The sequence below is a fragment of the Anguilla anguilla genome, chromosome 12 (assembly GCF_013347855.1).
Source record: "Anguilla anguilla isolate fAngAng1 chromosome 12, fAngAng1.pri, whole genome shotgun sequence".
In the NCBI taxonomy this organism is placed as follows: Eukaryota; Metazoa; Chordata; class Actinopteri; order Anguilliformes; family Anguillidae; genus Anguilla; species Anguilla anguilla.
The window spans coordinates 26,044,665-26,059,237 of NC_049212.1; the positions used below are offsets into that span (position 1 = coordinate 26,044,665).

The 14,573-nt window shown below is 43.0% G+C and overlaps 1 protein-coding gene across 1 annotated transcript in view; it reads left to right on the forward strand.

Moving 5' to 3' along the window:
• Positions 1–14,573, forward strand: part of gramd1bb (GRAM domain containing 1Bb) — a 131,721-nt gene that overhangs the window by 15,212 nt on the left and 101,936 nt on the right. The gene's annotated exons all lie outside the window — the stretch shown is intronic.

The window sequence follows — 14,573 nt, forward strand, 5'->3', positions numbered from 1 at the left end:
CACACTATGCCATGATCAAGTGAAATTCCAAAAGAGATGAGAAAACAGTTATTGAAATACATCAGTCTGCAGTGTTTCCCACTGGTTATAATTTGGGGGGGGAGTTGGGGGGGGATTTATTAAATTTTATTACATTTTACATTTTGAGTAGACATTTTGTGTTCCAACACTTTATTTATTTATTTATTTTTACTTTGGCTGTGTCCTCCAGATGATGAAATCTATATGACGCTTTTCGCATCAAGTTGTACCAGTGACAGAATGAAAAGAATGCAAATGGAACCCAAACTATAACTCAAATTTTTGCGGTAATGGTTTCAGTTACAGACAAACCTTCATGGTATCAGAATGATTCTAAACAGAAGTTAAGGGCTTGATATCCAAAATGCCTTCATTTCTAATCAATTTTTGTCTATTTCAATTAAAGTAAGTAGGCCTAACTGTTAAACGTAACTGTTACTTATGTTAGTAATGTTATGTTCTCCCTCTGGTCTTTTTAAAAATAATTTTTCAATATTCATCTAGGTACATTATTTTGAAGGTGCATAACAAGGGCAAAATATTACCAATTTTGAAAAAATATTTTGTTACCTGGCACAGATACGGTTACACGACTGTCCTTCTAATTATGTTTCTGTTCAGGCACTGTCTTCCCTGCTCTGCTCTACATACACAAAAATTCTTAAGAAGAACGTCCAGTCAACTGTCTGTGAGCTGACGCTGAAGCATAATTGGGTTATGCAACAACACTGATCCAAAGCACAAAAGCAAGGGGGCCCCTGTGGAGTGGAGAATGGATGTAGAGAGGTTGATTGCAGTCATTGGCAGGGGGGACGTGGGGGTAGATTGCACCTGTGGTTTTGGTTGACAATTGTTAGACTAAAAATATTTTTCAGGACAACAAATTATTTTCTAGGACATTTGGGCCATTTTATAATTTTCTTGACTTTTCCATGGCTACAGAAATGCATAGAATTCCAGGGAAAACCTGTGTGGAATGTGTGGAAATCTGTGAATCAAGTCATCACAGTCAACAAGCATGGCAGTCAATCATTGTCTGGCAGTTGGAGGGTTGCTGGTTCAAACCCCGCTTTGGGCCTGTCGAAGTGTCCTTGAGCAAGACACCTAACCCCTAACCACTAACTGCTCTGGCGAATGAGAGGCATCAATTGTAAAGCGCTTTGGATAAAAGCGCTATATAAATGCAGTCCATTTACCAGTCCATTCATGTGACCTGGAGCGGGAGGCTGACTCTGTCTTCACAGGTAAAATGTGTGTAAGCTTCAGACTGACAAACTCCCAAGAAGCATCTCAACTCATTGGTCAGGGACAGGAGACTCCAGCCTCAGTATGAAACGGGGTCTGTTGGTTTTCAGTGTATTGCAGCTTACTGTTGGACCATAGGAGGTCAGTCCAACTCTTACTGTTTCTCAAAAGGAAATTGGTTCCTAATTTGAAGTGTGCTCTTCAACATGAACAAATCATTCCTTCCAAGAATATCCCATTCATGCGGTGTGGTTCTTTGTGCTTTTACTCATCTGGCATTTGCTCAGTATATTGTAGAGGCTTGTGTTGCAATGCTCATTATGCCGATTAAATTAGGAACTGTTATGATTCTGACACCAGATCTGAATCTGAAGTTTCCCTTGCCTCCCAAATCCCACTTTAACCCCTGCACAGAAACACCATCTTATTCATGAACATCACACACGCACACACACACACACACGTGCGCACATAACTATTTTGACAATAACACACAAAAATATACCCTATGGTTGCTCTCTATCACATACCACGGGGCCAAGGCCAACTGCCAGGGCATGCAAGTTAACATTCTTGGACAAAAAAAAAGAATAAAATGCATACCACTAGACCGTGACTGCTTTCCCAATGTCAACATCTCAAAGGACATATCCAGGGGCTGTTTTCTAAAATACCATTTTCTCCCCAAGCTTCAATTATCACCAAGAATGTTCACAATCCATAACATTAATTAAGTACCTATGGCGATAATGACCAGACCTTTGCTGCTGCCATTAGTTTGTATACTCATTAAGTTGTGTTTGCCGGAGTGTTAGAGTTCTTTTTTTCCCCTCTCCACAGGAAGGCTAATTAATCAAAAAGCACTTTTCACAGTGGGATTCATGCGTAGGCCCGTGACTGTACCCCGCCCCCTTACCTTCCGGATCAGAACGCGCACTGCCCGTGCCTCGCTCCCCAGTCAGGGCGGCTCCGTCTGTTTGAGCCCAGATTTTAAATCCCTCCCCCCCCCCCCCCCCCCCCAATTCGCTTTGTGTCACAGTTATTTTTGGCATCACGTGAGAACCGGCCTTGTGTTATGAGTTTTATTGGATTATGAAGCGCTTTATTCATGCGCACAGCAGACCCATTCTTCTCCGATGAAAAGGGAGCGGTTGCCGGTGAACAGATTTCACCTCGTTGCTTTATTGCATTTCCCTCGCTCCTTCATAACGACCCCACTTGAACAGGCCTTTTAATCGGAAGTTCAGGGTTCAAAGCTATTTGAATAAAAAATCTGAATAAAATAATTAACCCCCCGATGAGTTCACGAGACTCCCCTCGTCAGTCAACTCGCCTAATGGAGCATATTTAAATCCATCTTTATTTCTGTGTTTTAGGGGAAGGTGTTTCATCCGACACATCGAGTCGTTTTTATGTGCAATCTCTCTTCACCACCGCCTAGCTGCTGCTCTCTCCACAGGAGTCAAACTGGTGTGAGAGAACTGGGCTGGGCAGATAAGCACATGAATCCCACAACAGCGGATACTGAACATGGGTCAAATATGTATGCCTCTTCAGACGCTGGAAAGTTGTGAAAAAGCTCCCTGAAAATAACCCCTGAGAAATTTTGATTAAGAATGCTGCTAATCAAAGTGTGCATCCATACAAAATTAGAGGTTTTGTTCTGGATAGTACTTGGGAGATAGAGCTTTCGTTTAGTTGCCAGTAAACTGTCTGTAATCTTCCCCCACCAATTAAAAACCCCCCACCCGCAATAATGCAGGTACCTCAGACCCATCTGCCCCGCCTACACTAGGCAAAATTAAGCCATCTCTCTGTCCTCTCTTGCACTCTCTATCAATCCTCTAATCATATTGCCTTCACCTGCTGGTGGGTCAGCAAATGGTTCAGCAACGTGTCAGGTACTTCCTTGTACCCTGCTGCTAAAAGAAGCTCATTCACCTTACACGATCTCATTCTGCAGTATCCCAGGATCCTTCGCCTGCCGTGTTAAAATAACAGCCCTACTTTGCATCATTTTCTATCAAAAGCCTCTGAATCCTGTGCTGCTGGTCTATTAGTCTTTTCAGGATAGGGGGCTTCGGTACAAGGTGGCCGTGACCTAGGGCACACGTTTGAGTGTTTAACTCTTCTTGTTGCAGAGGAATACTCCAGAACATGCCCGCCTCGGGTTGCAGGTTCGATTCCCAGGCATGGCGCTGCTGTTGTCCTTCAGCAACACTCAGTTTGATTGGATTTTATGTAAGAAATGTGCGCTGTGTGTGTGGATAATAGGGTCTAAAAGTACATGTTCTAGACCAACTAGAATAGTGGGTACTCTGTGCTGTGCACGGCTTTTCATAACAAATAAATTGCTTTCCGTAACACATTTTCGTGTCTGTCCAAATTTGTGGATTGGACCGACAAGTGGTGGGGCGTGATAAAAAAAACCTGAGGGAATATCATGCTAGATTTGTTTTGTTTTGTTTCTCCATGTACGTTTCCCTTTTGGAACATGCCAGAAACTGTGAGCCTGACGCTAATGCTGTGAGACTGGCGGTAATGCTGTGAGACTGGCGGTAATGCTCACGGCGTTGTGCAGACAGCGGAGGACATGTACAGTCTCCCCAGGCCATGACATTTCAGTATTGATCCCGTCAAACGCAACTCGTACCGCACGCTGTCATCTGCTGCACAGACCAAAGCCCTGTGATCACGCACAGAGAAATCAGCCAGAGCCCCAGGGGGCGCTGTTGTGCAGCCAGACAGCCCGGACAGGGCGAGAATGAAACCAGCTGATTCCTGATTTACAGTGATTTTTATTTTTTCTGGGCTGTGATTCTGTTGTTTGAGTACCTGCCAGGCCTGAGATTTAGTAAGTTTGCTTTTCCCAGTTTCCTTTTAAGATGTCCTCATCATCCTGGAATCATATCTGGAGTGGAATCATGAGAAATTCTAAAGGAGTGAGACCCCTCGTGTGACAGACAATGCATACATTTACTTGAATGTACCTTGCGTGCTTAAAAGGTTTACTTAGACGTGCAGAGTTGCCTTTTGATAATGAATCTGAACTGGAGCATGCAAGGTCAAACGGGAAGTGCAGGGACGTGTCCCAGATTGCTGATGCCCCGCAGGTGGCGAGGAGAAGGGCCGGGCGGAGCAACAGGACCGCGCCCAAACAGTGGTCTCGTCATTGTCAAGTGGCGTTAGCCGCAGATGCTAGCGTTTGGCCCTCGTTTGGCCTGCTGTGTGCTGCAGGTGAGACGAGGGCTCTCAGAAGTACAGATGGGGTGACAGATCTCGCGCTGCTGGCTGGGGCTCATTCCACACCCCCGGCACCATGCGGTGGGCGTCATCGGGATCAACCCAGTCTCCTGTGGGTGTGTAATGTGTAGGTAAAGGGCTCTCCCCTATGGTGTGCGAGATACAAGAAAACACACGGTATACAGATGATCTTAACAAGTAGAGACAATTACAGAATGCACTAATATGCGCAGTAGAGAAACTGAACAACTTTCAATATTTTAAATTTTCAATGTGAAGTTTAAAGATAAGGAGAAAGGTGATCATTGGTTAATTCATGATTGTGAGTGTGTAGTAGTGACTGTCCATTAAAAGGGGATTTCCAGCACAAATCAGATGTCACAACGCTGCTCCACCATGAATATTACAGAGATTTAAGGTTTCGTCTGAAGGTGAAGGCCCTTGTAGCACTGCTCAGCTTTGAAGTAGTGTATTATCGCTTTCTGAATATGGGTGTTCTGCCTGTGTGTTTCATTTTGAATTAAAATTTGTTTTGAATAATATCTTAACAAATATATTTTGTTTGGTTCCTGTGGTTCAACCACCTGAGAGACTTTTTTTTGTATATTTAGTATTTTAATTTATTAGTTTTGCATTTTCTTTCTACTATTGATGGTCAATTAAATCTACAAAGGGCATGTTTATTTTGAGTTTGTGTGAAGTCGTTGGTAATATCATGTAGAGTTTGTGGTTGCTAGTGCTCGTTCTACCCCAGTGTTGTGTTGAAGCATCTTCAGACATTTCCATTTTTTTAATCCATTTTCTGGGCAGTGATGCATGGATGGAAGCCTTGCCTGACTTAAACTGAAACTACTGTTTTGGAATTGTGAGTTCTCTCGGTTAACGCACACGGTAGTAAAGGAACTATGTGGTGTACGACAAAAGAAGTGACAAAAATAAAATATACAAAGAAATTGAGTAGGCTACTGAGATTCAAAAGGTTCTACCATTTGTTCCCTTGGCAACTGTAATGTAGCACCCCCCCATAGTCATTGGCTGGCTCGCCTGCTGGAACTCAAAGCAGAGTGCAGGGTGTGAATGGGTCTATTCAGAGCCCTGTGACACCTGCCACCGCAGAGCATCGGGGAACGGCTGGAATGCCGCAGGCTGGAATTACCTTCACAGAAACCCCACGCGGCCGCCCGCTTCCCCTCGCTCCCGAAAACCGGCGGCTCGCGCTCACACGTTCACGTGTTCGGCGCCGCCCCGTCACAAAGCCTCTTTTCAGGAAAGCGCTGCCTGGTCATGCCGCCTTGTTCATTGTATCGCCGAACGAGGGGCTGCAGTTCCACGCGGCTCGCGTTTTGTAGCCATGCTGACAGGAGATTTCCCCCCTGCCTGTCCTGCTGCAGTTTTGGAAATGGTCCTGTTTGTCTCCATATTTTTCCATGTCCCAAGGAGCTGCTTTATTTGGGACAGTTGTAACGAGTGGCTGACTGGACAGCCAAACAAGCCTCAGTCAGAGGAGTTCCTCCACAGTCCTCAGTCTCTGAATTTCAAAACTGTTCTTTCCTCTGTTTCATCTCTCCAGAAAAACTTTTACACCGCCCCTCATTAGCTGACTGTGACCGGGAGTCTGCAGTGGCGAAGCATAGCTTGCCTTATCTCTCCAGGATAGCAAGGGTAGCGGTGAGATGCATGCCAGTCAATGCTAGCGCTCTATTTGAGCATTGTAATAATAATAATATACACCCTCACAACGGTCCGTATTGGAGCATATATGAGCACATGCCTCAGGTTACATTCAGCTCCCAAAAAAATGAAGCTGATATGGAAGATGGCAGGCATTAAAAAACTTAAAATGTCTGTCTGGGTGATGGAAAAACCTTTTGGAAAGTCGTCCCCAAACAGAAAGTTGTCCCTAAAAACCAGTTTTGCTGGGAAAAGCCCAGAGGCCAATGGCTTGAGGCAGACGCTGGGAATCATCTATGGTCCTGAGTGAGGTTGAAGCAGCGCTGCTGCATAGCTATGCCAGCAGGGGGCGTGCTGAGGAGGTGGCGCCTAGTGTACACCTAAAAAAGCTGTGCTATGAGCAGGAGTGTGTGGGGGAGAAGATGATGGAGTTACTAAGGTAGAGAAAGGGAAAGGGAGTGGAATAAAGTTGTTAAAGTAGAGACAAACAGATGGGGAAGAGGAAGGAAAGGTATGAGAGAGATAAAAGAGAGGAGACAATGAGGCAAATGGGAGTGAGAGAGAAAAGAGAGGGAGATGCATAAAGAGTAGGAGAGAAAGGAAAAAAGGGGGAGAGTGCGCGGGGTGTACAGTGGGAGAATCCTCCTGTCACTCACCGTCCGTATAAAAGCTCAGCGCCTAATGAACATGCCACACACATCACTGACACTGGCCCCCGCCCCACTCTCCTGCTCTTTATGCCCACAGTGAGTCAGCAGATCAGATCACCGGGGTTACGCAACGTCGCCACGGTGCACCCAGCGGTGCCATAACGGGAGCTTTATTCCTGTAGGCCGTGTTCTATTTCCAGATTCTCACGGATGTGCAGGCAGCCCCCATCGTCCAAAGTGCTTCTGATCTGAAATTATCTCCAGGGCCGGAAGTACTGAAACAGAACGTTGAGACGGGCCGATGTGATTGGTGGGGGGGGAGAGGGACAGGGTGGGGGTCAAAGCATTCAAAGAGAATGCCTCACCTATCTAAAGCGCCCGACCTTTGGGCTGGAGTTAGTGCTTCATACGCACAGCTGTCCTACCTTTTCCCTGTGCCATCAATATCCATTAGTCACACCGCATCATATTAAGTGCCAGTGCTTGACCTTATTGGCTGAATCCACACGCATAGTAATTCAGTCCCTGCTGCACAGGCACAAGCTGTTTGGAGACTCCAGTTTGACCCTTACTGACATCTTGTAGAAATGTTACATGCAGAAAACCATGTGTTTTCACGTCTGTGTACTGCATTGCAGAAAGCTCTCTTAGATCACCTTGTATTAGCCTGCTAAGGGCTCACTCTGTGATGCTGGCTTAAATGTTACCCAGGGACCTTTTTAGCCACTGTGCTAGTTCAGTTATCATGCCTCCAATTAGGGGTTTGGCACCAGCTGTCTCCCACTCTACGCTGTTGCCAGGTCTGGGTGATTTTGCTCAGATGGCAGGTGGCCATAATGGGTGATGCCAGTCACTGTCCAGACTGTCAGCTTTGTAAACCTTGCCAGAGATACACGGAACAATTCCTATGTCCAAGTGTATTAGCATGGACCATAGACGTCTGATGATGCACTGAGAAGCTGCAGTTTCTGTGAAGTCTCGCTCTCATTCTTTCTCTGTTGGTACTGTATGATCAGAGAGATGACTGGCATAAAAAAGGGGTGATTTTTAAGCACCATGTTTGCTGGAGCACAGGTGCACCCCAAAATACAACAGCAAAAGGGGACTACAATCTCCATTACTTTAGCTTACGGGCATAACCAAGGGGGGCGAAGCATTATTCGTTTTGCTGTAGGAGACGGCCAGTGTGCTGCCCACCATTTCCTCAGCTCACGCACACTCACACACTCATTGCAATTTAAAAATCTTAAAACATTTTACTGAGCCCTGTAGACAGATTGACAGTCACAGCAGGCCAAGCACAGTTGCCCTCAGAATCAGAGTAACAGCAGGCTCTTTGTGTCCTGCACTGAGCCCAGTCCAAATATGTAGGGCCCTAATCAGCCAGCCTTCTCTCATCTGCATTTTTACCTGCTCCGTTGCTGTTACTGCTCTGCATTTGCGGTGGTGATTAAAATGCTAATTACGTGACCGTAATTTGTATGATTTCAAGATTTAAAGTAGAGGAGGCAGATATTTTCAGCGCTCAACCCATCAAGCTTCTGATAATGAGACAGCCATACGTGCCCAGAATAGTGTGGTAGATACATGGAACAGTGTGGTGTCGGATCCTACACAAATACACACAAAGTAATGACATAGACCTAGCATAGCCTTATGAAACTTAATATCTGTAAATGTGGTGGCATCATTGATAAATATTCAGTATTTTATTTTTAATAATGTGGTATAATTATTTTTAATACATTGTAATGCTAGAGATCGCATAATGCCTCGAGTAAAACTTCTTGCTGAAGAATATATGAAATGCTGTTTTCAAACGACGACTGAAGACCCACCTCTTCAGGCTGCACCTCTCCCCATCCCTCCCTTCCCCCCTGTAAATGACTAAAACTTAGGGTTGTAACTAGGCAGCTGTTTCATAGGTGACTTAGTTGATGCGCCTGTCTTAACGACTACTTGTATTTTTATTTATTTTTATTTTTCCATAGATTGCATTGTTGCCGTTCTCGTTGTTAGTGTTAATCAGTTTAACCATCAGGGTCCAAGTTGAACTATGCGGTTGTTCCCTGTACTTGGACCGGTACTTCTCTCTAGGGGTTTCGTCATACTTGTTCCTGGTTATGGTTATACACTTTGTTGTACGTCGCTCTGGATAAGAGCGTCTGCCAAATGCCTGTAATGTAATGTAATGTTTGAGGAAGTGTATCCAGATGCTGCACGGTAATATTGACATGTAAACGTAACTTGGTTGTTGTGACCCTCCTGAGTTTAGGCAATAAAGTCAATTGTTGTATATTGTATATAAAACTGTATTACTTCAAGGTCACGTAGCGCTAAGTGTTCAATTACAGTGTTCAGTTGCCACAGTGTCCTCCGCTTTGCGTGAGAATGCAAGCTAGCATGCGTTTCCTCCGAACGGTGTCCAGCCAGCTGCCACTTCCTGTCACTCTGCAGTCCACCAGCTAAGCTGCACAGTTATTGGGCCTGAGAACTACGCCAACAGATTGCAGGAGGTTAAACGCACCTGCGGCACGTGCAGTCATACAGGAACTGTACCTTTATTTAAATACTTGAGTGTATTTGCAAGCCATATGAACCATTTCAAATAAGCATTAAAGGCAGAATGGCATTGTAGGGAATATTGGGAAGTATACCTGTTTCTCTTCCTGACCTCAATTTCTCTCCCTTTGGCAAATGTCACTGCTGTTTTCATTTCTTCACCAAGCTGAAAATGCTCCTTCTGTCCCCCGTTTAATTAACCTAAACTGTGGCCACAAAAAATAACCCCAAGCGACCTATAACTATCATCCACTCTGACATTTCAGGAGACGTAGAAACAATCTGGGAGAATCTTTGTTTACTGTGTATATTTGTCCAACCATGTTATTTAACTTTAGGTTGACTACAGATGCACTTGTTGTGTATTTCTGTACATATTGTGCCTCCAGAATTCAGAATCTAGTGTACATTCCTATTGTAGCACATCAGAGGTGTACTGGTCAACTTAGCTGTCTGAAAAGTTCTGAAGTTGTATAGTACTACGTGAATTGAATAGCTCTCTGCTGATTTCAGATCAGTTATTGATGTGATAGTACTACTCATGGCATTGAGAGGTCCGCTGAGACTGACAGGGAAAGGGTCCGTTTATGGGATGAAGGGGGGAGCGGGGTCGCACAGGGATCGGTCCACCTCAATCAATGAGATACTGCCCCAGGCTCACCTGACAGGTCATTGATGCTGAAGGCTGAGACGCCAATGTAAATGTATTGCCATTAATGGAATGTAATTTGTTTAAAAGTGCATGCAGTGGAAATGGACACTCGTAATTTGGTGATCAGTGAATAACATTGTGCGGCACAGCAGTTGTCAGCCGTGGAGTTGAGGCACCCTTGGGAGAATCCTCTCTGAAAAATCAATCACAAATCAATGTAAAATCCCTTTCGAAAAACCCTTATAATAATGAGCATTTCAGCACGTCTGATGTGTTCTTGTTTTTTAATTGAGGCTTTCAATCAAATGGTTTATATTTTTAGCATTCTCAGCTTCATTCACAGTGCTGTATTTCACAAAACAAATATGAATCCTGTCTGTGTTATTGCGTGTTTTTCTGTGTTTTATGGGGGAGTTAGTGTCACAAAATATGTGTAAAAACGTTTGCATCTAGAAATGTGGTAATATTAATCCACCCACATGCATGTGTGTGTGTGTGTGTGTGTTCAGAGGTTTTCACCAAATATTTGGAGAAATATGTGGAGAAAAAAATGCAGATCTGTGTGTGTGTGTGTGTGTGTGTTTGTGAGAGAGAGAGAGAGAGAGAGAGAGAGAGAGAGAGAGAGCATGCATGCATGCATGCATGTGTGTTGGGGGTGGGTGGTGGCACATAGACACAGTGCCCATGCTATACTCTCTGACATGCTGTACCCAGGTAGGCGGAAGGGTCAGAATTAGCATCAGGGCGCATGACATAATTACCAGTAATAACGCTGCCCATTTTCACAACCGTTATTGTTCCACTCACAGCTTGTTATTCAGCTGTGCATGATTATGTGTGGAGATCTTTCTGAGATTGAAAGCGTTGTTTTTAAGTACTATACAGCATATGTTTACGATATACTGTTATTATCTTTGCATAATATCCTTCCGACAGGGTGAAATTCCGCACCCGGAAAGAAAGTGGTCCAGGAAAACAAACAAAAAACAAAATCAAACGTCCAGTGTTTTGAAAACCAAAATGTTGATGTCAGTCAAGTGACTCCATGCGTCACAATTAATCTGTTCAGAAAAGAAGATTCAGTCTTTTGGGTTCCCAGCACATGTGTGTTTCTGGACCATTGATCCTGCTGCACAATAAGTCATCCACAAAAAGATGAAGCCTGTGAATTAGAAAAGATTTGACTTCAACTAATGAGATATGCGTGTAATTTGCGCCGGGGTTAAAATAAAGCCACATTGACTGGGTAGGTTTATGAGATTCACTATTGTCTATTGACAGGACTTTGGCATGAAAACAATTAAAAAGTAAGGGTGCTTCTAAAATGTGATACATTATGACTATTAAATATCTAGTTCTGAGTGCAATGTTTATGTCATGCTGTAGTCTCGATTTTGTGAACCAACTCTTTTCAAGGAGAACTACTGAAATCTTAGTTACTTAGTTACTGGAAGGTACTAATATTAACAGTAATATGCCATTTATTTTACTGTACTACAAATTCAATATCAGCTTTTGAACATGTCAGCATTGCAAATGCAGATATAAATTACTAAAATAATACATTTATATAGTAGGAATCTGAATGTAAATCTGACAGCACTGTCTATTTTTGTAAAATTACAATACGTACTTACGAGTTGTTGTATGAGATTGCAAAGTACAGAAAATAAATGAACAATTAAATACAATTATCAGAATCTTTCCTTGTTGCTAAGTGACAGCCTGCCAAGATGTTGGTTCCCAATGCCCAACCACACAAACTCCTTTTACATTTAATTGCTAATGTGGGCACTGAACTATGGTTCTAAACTGCATTACACACCACATTGTACATTGCCCTTGGTTTGGAAGCAAAGGGGATGTAAATAAGACAGAACATGAAATAAATGGGACCTTAGTGTGCGTGCATGTGTACATGTGTGCATTTTTAAGGAATAACAGATCATAACCCACACAAAATCACAACATGTATGCACTCCTGGGGGTGGTCATGTAGCCTAAGTTGTGGATCCCACCACTAGAAGTGTAACTGGACACCTGAACATATATACTTGTATCAGTGTCAACTGCTTTCTACTCTGCAATTTTTGATTTTTAAATAAACAATTTACATGTAAATTGTAGATCCTCAGCTTTTATTAAAGGGTATTATTATACATTTTGGCTTCACCATGTAAATGGTAAATGGACTGCATTTATATAGCGCTTTTATCCAAAGCGCTTTACAATTGATGCCTCTCATTCGCCAGAGCAGTTAGGGGTTAGGTGTCTTGCTCAAGGACACTTCGACATGCCCAGGGCGGGGTTTGAACCGGCAACCCTCCGACTGCCAGACAATCGTTCTTACCTCCTGAGCTATGTCGCCCAATGTAGAAATTACAGCACATTTTATACATAACCTCCCCATTTCAGCTCGCCATAACATTTGGGACAAATGACTTCCTCGGGTGTTTGATTATGAGGTGTGTTCATTTGCTTTTTTGGTGCAGGTGTAAAAGAGCTTGCAACTTCTTAATTCTAGGCTTTTGATTGCCTTTGGAGTCTGTTATTGACATTTTTCAATGTGAGGATCAGAGATGTACCAATGAGAACCAAGGAAGCCGTTATGAGGATACTGTTTAGAACATTATTAAGAAGAAAGACAGCACTGGTGAGCGAAGTAATCGCCCGTGGTCTGGTAGGCCAAAGAAGATCTACAGTTGATGACTGAAGAATTCTCACTATAATGAAGAAAAAACCCCAAACACTTGTCTGGTAGATCAAAAACACACTGAGAGGCAAGTGTGGATGTGTCGGTGACTACTGTCTGTAGAAGACTTCTCAAACAAAACTACAGAGGCTACACAGCAAGATGCAAACTACTAGTTAGCCACAGAACAGGTTGGACGGGTTACAGTTTGCTAAGAAGTACGTAAAAGAGCCTGCAGATCTCTGGAAAAAGATGTAGATAGATTTGACAGGTACGGTATGCCACAGGTATATGATTTTACAGGAGAACTGTTAAGATTTTTGTAGGGGGAAATTTCCCTTCAAGTTTGTGAATCATGTTATTTTGGGATCTGATTTGACTGCAGTTGTGTAAAATTTCTGTGCGCCACTAGTCCGTTGGCCAGGCTGCCACTTTGTAGGTAGTGACACAACCTCTGGTTTACTGTTGCAATAACTGTCCCTGGTGTAGAAAAGCTCTGGCAGACACCAAAAAAATGTTATACCCGTTACCGAGGAGAGAAACTCTGGCAAGCACCAGAATGTCTCTGCCCTTTCCCTACAAAAAATGGAACAGCAAACCCTCCCAAAACAATAACATCAAAAAAAAAAAAAAAACACAAATAGTTCTGTTGTTACCTTGGTGAAACACTGGAAAAAACTGTTGCCTTCTGCAGTTATCTTATAAGAATGTCAATGGTAAACATCTGAATATATCTGCTGTTACCTTGAAGAAACATTCTGGAAAAAAAAAACAGAAAATTGTTGCCATTAGTAAGGGGCACTTTGCAGCCTGTCACCATTTGGTTGCAGATAGCAGGATTTTTTATGTTGGTATGGTTTGAGACCGGTGCATAATTTAACCCTTCATGGCAATTAGTGAATTGATGCCCTCCTGATACGTAAATAATTTCAAGTGAGCTAACGTACATTCATTTGCCGGAGTAAAACAGGAAATCCCAAGACCAAGGGATAAAACATGAAATTATTTTTGATTGATTAGATCACTAAAGCAGTTTCTTGTCTGTGCTGATTTGTTCTCACTATTTTTTTTTATTACTGGAAACCATGAGGTGATAAACTGGGATGACAAAGTGAGAGAAATTGCCATTTAGATATGTAAAATCAAGATGCAGTGTCAGAGTCCGAAAATGAATCATTGCAAAGTTTGGAGTATGAAAGGTGGTAGGAGCAGTGAGATGTGCCATGCAGTTCACCTCAGATTAAATGTGTAATGCATCTGACTCCTAATAACTTTTAAGGGAAGACAAACTGTGTGGACTATGATATGGACAGGGAGTAATTTGTTACATTTATTTTGAAAAACAGATGTCTTTGAAATCGGGGAATCAGTTGTTTTAAATTTTATGTCATAATAATAACAGCAACAACAATGTCTGTTGTTGTTTTGTATTCTACATACATTAGCTCTGTAAAAAGCTATTGCCATTAACTATTGAAGTACATCATGTCAACATTTCAACTGCACAGCAATGAACAGGTTAAAGGCAGAGGTCTCTGTTTTGGTTGGCATGCGCTCTCTGGCGATAGGTCGTTTAGAAGTGGTCTGCTTTCTCCTGCACGGGGAAGCGAATGCGTAGACGCTATGTAACGGGACTTCTTGACTCCTCCCTTGATAGGCACCCATTGGCTTGTTGAAGAAAAAGTTCATTTTCCTTGAGCAGATGAGCTTTTATGATTGGATAATGCTTGCGTCAATCTAACATCTAATGTATAATGAATACTTGGCTTGTCGGAATGTTCGATGTTTAGAAACTTTGGGGAGAATTTTGAAGCTTAGAGTGTTGCACAACACACGT